Here is a 6,158-nt window from a genome sequence, read left to right as displayed (position 1 = left end):
CCCTGCATTCCTAAGCATACATCTAATGTCTTCATTCAAAGTATATATCCTTCTTCATCGCATCATCTATCTTCTTCTCAGTAGCAACACCCATTTGCTCATCTTCCCATCCAGTTCAGCTCCTCTGAATCTCCTCATCAGTTCCACCTCAAACTGCAGCTCAACTTCAACCGGCAACAACAGCTTAACCCATTTCAGCTTTAACTGCAACTTGTACTCATACCACTAACAGCTCACAACAACATCCTTCTTTTCAGCTCCACACAACAACAAGTACTGGTATCAGCCCCTTGCATACAACCACGGCCTTCATCTTGACTCCAATAGCATCAGATTCACTTCCTTGAGCATCAACAGTACCTTCAGCTCAACCAAGTGCAGCAACACAATCAATGGCACCAGTATATCACAGCAGCACAAACCTCCAGGTCCATTGCTTTGCCTGCAATTCAGCTCAATCACCAAATCTTGTTGTAAACAACCACCAGTTCAATGGTAGGCATCACAACACCACCATACTTGCAAGCCATTTTCATTGTAATCCGCCTGACCTTATTGTCTTCTCAAGCCAAAACCACAACTCCAACACACATTCATTTCATTTCTTTAGTTCCACAAGCTCAATCAGTTTTCTGTGACGACCCATCAGCATCAGTTGCTTCTTCCTTCTCTTTGTTCATCAATTTCTCAATCTCGTTACCACCAGTAACAGACCACCTTCAACATCAAACCATTATTCATCTCCTTATAAGCATATCAAACCCTTAATTCATCAAATCCCCTTTCTTTCTTCGCTTGAATTTCATCTACTCGAACTCAGTCGAACATTAAATCCATCAGCTACACTATCACCTCTTTTCAATTCACAGCTATACCAAATCTGCAGTCTCAATTCCTGTTGTATCTGACCATTAAATGGTGCAACCATTTATCATTTTTTGTTCTCTCTAGCTTTCGAGCAAAAGGCAATGAAAAAAGGTGAATTGTGAGTACATTTCTCGGTTTTAAGGCTGGGTAAGAGGCAAATGGATATAGCCACTCATGTGCAGTCGATAAGGGCCACCCAGTTCATCTATGGCCTGTCAGTTTCAAGGAACTGACAAGCTTCGTCAATGCTTTCACTCGTAACTTTCTTGTATGGCGTTGGAGTGACCTCCTTCTTTCGTCGATGGCTTCGCCTTTCCGTTCTCGTCACCATGATGAAAAGAAATCCAAGATTTGAGCAAGTTCCACTTCTTTTTGCTCGAATGGCTCCAAAGTACCTAAATAACTTAAAAGCACACATAATTTACATGACAAGAGCAAAGAAAGCATAAATACTAGATATAAAATTAGGTGTTTTAGACACCTATCAATGTGACATGGTCATATTTGTATGATCATAGTATTAGGGAATTAGACTACGAAGTATAATGCTTATCTTTGAACTTCGTAGATATGACATCGACATAATCTTGTATATACTGTTATGATTATGTGAATGGGTTATGGTGAAGATTTTATCCTAGGAAACAATATTTTACATTTATTTAAAGGAAGTACATTCATGAACTTGTTCTATGAATCGAAAGGGAAATCGTTAGGCTTATTGGTACGGCTATTCATTGCAAATATTTGGATTACCAATATGCGTGAGATGGTATAAGCGATCGTAACTTTGTTATGTATCTTGGTGTAACTAATCCAAATGCCTGACTTATGATATGGTATGACTAGTTTTTATTAATTGGTGTAACCGATCCTAAATAATCACCACGGGATGGTATGATCGATATTTGTAATTGGTGTGACCGATCCTAGTAATTGGTGTGACCGATCACAGAGTGTTGTGTAATCGATCCTTGTAATTGGTAACCGGTCCTGGTAGTTGGTGTAACCAATCCTGGTAATTGGTATAGCCGATCCTGGTAACTGGTGTGACCGATCACAAGCAATACCATGAGAATATGGTAACTGGTCCTGGTAATTGATGTAACCGATCCTGGTAACTGATGTAACCGGTCCTGGTAACTTGTGTGACCGATCACAAGTATTTCCATATTGAGGTATAACCGATCCTAGTGACTGGTAGAACCAATTTAACCCATGTATGTAATTTCATATTTGATCAATCGCATAGTAATCTTGGAATACAGGTGAACCAATTCTAAACTTGTCTGGAAGTGTGGTATAACAGATTCAAAGATATTCCTTACTGCTCAAGGAGATCTTGTGCCGAAATAAATTGAGAATCTTTTAATTAAGGTTTTTGGTTTTATATGCTTTAATTACCAACAATTAACTGCATACCTCTAGAGAATAAAAATTAGCAATGTGCATTTACTAATTGGAGATTTTCTATTAAGAGATTTCGGAAATTTTGTACAAGCATTTGGAATTAGGAAAACCTAATTTTTCTATTCATTGCATATCTTGAGAATATTTTTGATTTTGGAAATTCCTTGGTATCCAAACATCCTTGGTCTATAAATACTTAAGTTTGAATTTTTAGCAAACTATCCTAAGGCCATGCAAACATCATTTTTGTTGTTTATGGTGGAGTCGTCTATTCAGATAGGAAAGTATCCTAATTAGGTGAAATCTCTTACGACCGCTCGTTTAAAGACTTATGTGGGAAAGAAGCTCTACGAGTACCGTTAGTGGGAAACTAGATAATTGCAGTGTTATTAGTTTTCGACTGATTTGATTGACTAACAGTTATTGAAACTTCGATTGCACCTAGTTTGTTTATTCTTGAGAATCTTCTCTTTTGATATAATATTCACGCAAACTATATCGAAGTATCGACGGGATCTTTAGAACTGTTTGTAGATCTAAAGACATCTTTTGATAATCCATTGTTAACAGACTCCGTTCTGTGTGTGATTGATCACAAGAGATTCAAGTGGTGTTGTGCAGGTGTTTATTGAAGATTAAAGAAGATTTGAAGACAAAGAAGATTTCTTATTTTGTTCTCATATCTATGTGTGTGCACAAACCTTGATTGGTTAGGATCCAACTAGAATCGAATTTATTCGATTGATTAGTTGCGTGAGATCGGCATTCTCAATATATCTCTTTGAGATTTATTTTGATTGAGTGCGAATCTAAACTTGGCTACCTTGGTAGTTATTGGATAGATCGATCTAACCATGCAAAGGAGTTTATTAGATTAAACGGAAGAGACTTTGCATATGACTTGAGATATATTTATCTTGATAGAATCGAAAAAGTTGTTACCAAACAGATTTGTTGTTCCTTTACTGTTTGGAATACGATCCAAAGGAATTGTTCCAGTGCGTGCACTCATTGAAGTCGGAAGCGTAGGGATACTGAGGGAACTAAGTGAACTAGGGGTAATTGCTTGGTCTCAACTATACGAAGTTGGTGTAGATTTTGTATAGCGGCTTAATTCTGAGAGTATTCAATTCTGGACTAGGTCTCGGGGGTTTTCTGCATATGCAGTTTTCCTCGTTAACAAAACCTTGTTGTGTCTATTACTTTTATATTTCCGCAATTACAATTGTTTATTATAATTAAAAGTAAATTACACAAACGTTAACTCTATTATACTTGATAGTGATCCTATAGAGTTTGGTTAATTCCAAACCTATTATCAAGTATCATACTTCGTTGTTTCATTATCTTGATCTTGTATCCATAGTCAATCGCACAAGTTATCTTGTTGTCGTACTGTTTCGATCTTGTATCCATAGACGACCACATGAAGTATAAACCAATTTTTTGTATTGTCTCGACTCTGTCCATAGATAATCACTTTCGATAGAGGACTTATATGTGGATAAATAAAAGATTGTGGTGTATTTGGGTACCCTCGTCTTTTCAATTGGTATCAGAGCACACAAAAAGTCTAACAATCTGTCTTTGGTGCGATCCAACCTATAAATCATGGGTCAAGGAAAGATTAAGCGATCGCGGGAAAAATTCTAAAGACTCAGTTAACGTATCACAAGACTTGTGCTCAAAAGAAGATGGTTCTTCAAGTTCTTGCTGCTCAATTGAAGATATCCCTAACGAGATATTTTTAAGTTCTATACTTGAGATTTCTGATGGAAAGTCAAGAGTAAAAACTTCTGAACTGAAAGAATTGAGCAAACAATTTCTTCTTTTTTCTGATGAACTTCTTTCAGCACTTAAAAGAGAACGAGATTTAACTATAAGGTATGAAAATATCGATGAAGAGCATAAATTGTTGAAAGAAAATCTCTCACAACAAGTACTCGAAGAAAAGGTAGGTACCGAACTTCTTCGTGCAGAAACTGCTGAGAAAAACTTGGATAAACGTCTAAAAAGGATTCATCTTCTAGAAGGAGAACTTGATAATTCCAAGGCAAGATTTAATTCTCAGCAAGAATGCTTTAAGGAAAAAAATGGTAATTTGCATTACCTCCCCTGGCAATATTTCTAATTTGAGTTACCCTACATAGATTAAATTAGCAAAACCTCCTTTCGTCATATATTCCGTCCAAAGACAGTTAGCTGAGTCACCAGCTTAGTACAGGTGGCTAAAACATACACGTGGAATATAAGTTTCTGAAAATATCCTCATCTTCTACATAAGATGATTCTCTAATCTGACGGTCCTAAAGATCTTAAAAAATCATCGCCGTCTTCTTCGACTACCTACTCCGACATAGGATGAAGAACATCAAAATAAGGTCAGTGCTATTAACTGTATTTCTTTTTCAAAAATCCAAAAGGGTTTGCAATATAAGATTTTCGCAGTACCAATCTATACACAGATTCGAAAATGGTTTTAAAAACGGAAGAGGAAAATTGAAATCTTCTCAAGAACAACCCTAGCTTTTGTGGGAGTTTTTCACAATTCTTTTTCTGGAACAACCAATCCGAGTAATTAAGATAAAAATTAAAAATAAAATAAAATGGAAAACTTAACCTTTTAATCTATTTTGCAGGTGAGATCTTTAATTTGATCTTTTTTTCAAGAACAATAGGCACCAGTTGCAGAAGCATATTAAAATAACCTATTGTCGGAGTTGTTGGAGAATGAGATTTTCCTGGAGTTTGTTCGATCTGAATTTCTGAAATTTGTGATAATAGTCAAATCAATCGCGAGATTTTGTGGTAGAGAGAAAAATGAAACTTTGCTGGAGTATTCATGGTAGCAGCTGGTCCGATTAGCAGTATATTCAATGAAGGATCTCAATCGGTTTCTTAATTGCATTTGTTGAAAATCCATTTGTTGCAGCTCAACTCTAAATTGATTTATACCACCAGAATTTGTCTTCACTTGTTGTGAATCGATGACAACAACAACATTTTTTCAACTCCGTTTCAGTTTCAGTGCAAGACAAACCCATCGAACTCACAGCAACATCACCTTCTTCCTGAATCATCTACTAATTGCAAATTAAAATCAAACCCAACTCGTAATTCCCTACCAAAACCCTTAATCATCCCCTACCCCTCTCAAATCAACAATCATCTTCGTAAGTTGATGCACGAGAAAAATCATTAACTAATAAGCTCATTAACAATGGTTCTCTTTTGGTGTTGATTAAATTTGTATCTATTAAACCATACCACATATACTAGATCCAACACAGTCGACAGAAGACCGACTGGGTTTCTGTCGTGGGAGGTAATGAAAATTACCCCGAAAAAGAAAATACTTTTTTATCCAATGAAAAGCATTTAGAAGAAACCCTTACCTCTGCTCTTGATCAGAATAAATCATTAGAAAAGGAAATCTCTAAGTTAAAAAAACTTAATGACAGCACAAACAATTTATCCTCTTTGTTGGAAATAGGAAGAAGTCATGGTGATACACGTGGCTTGGGATATGAAGGTTGTTATACCTTAATCCATAACAAATAGATAAAGTTTGTCAAATTTTCTAGTGTTTATACCCAAACAGAGGTCCCTGATGAGAACAATACTCTTCGCAGCTGTGAAGAAACTAATGATGACAAACCATCAATTGATGATCAATCAAATCAGAAACTGATGATGTATCATATCTCAAGAAATGGAAGAGGAAAACAGTCAAAAATAATGCACTGTTACGAAAGAACAAATTTCTTCTTACCCAAACACTACTTTGTGTTTTAGAGATTTGTTTGAAAAAATGGGTAATTCTATTTGTTCCCTCTTAATAAAGATTTCCGAAAAATCTATAGTTAATTCGAATAAAAAGT

Source organism: Papaver somniferum, chromosome 10 (assembly GCF_003573695.1).
Source record: "Papaver somniferum cultivar HN1 chromosome 10, ASM357369v1, whole genome shotgun sequence".
NCBI classification, from domain to species: domain Eukaryota; kingdom Viridiplantae; phylum Streptophyta; class Magnoliopsida; order Ranunculales; family Papaveraceae; genus Papaver; species Papaver somniferum.
The sequence above is the reverse complement of the archived record's forward strand: the minus strand, read 5'-3'. Positions refer to the sequence as shown.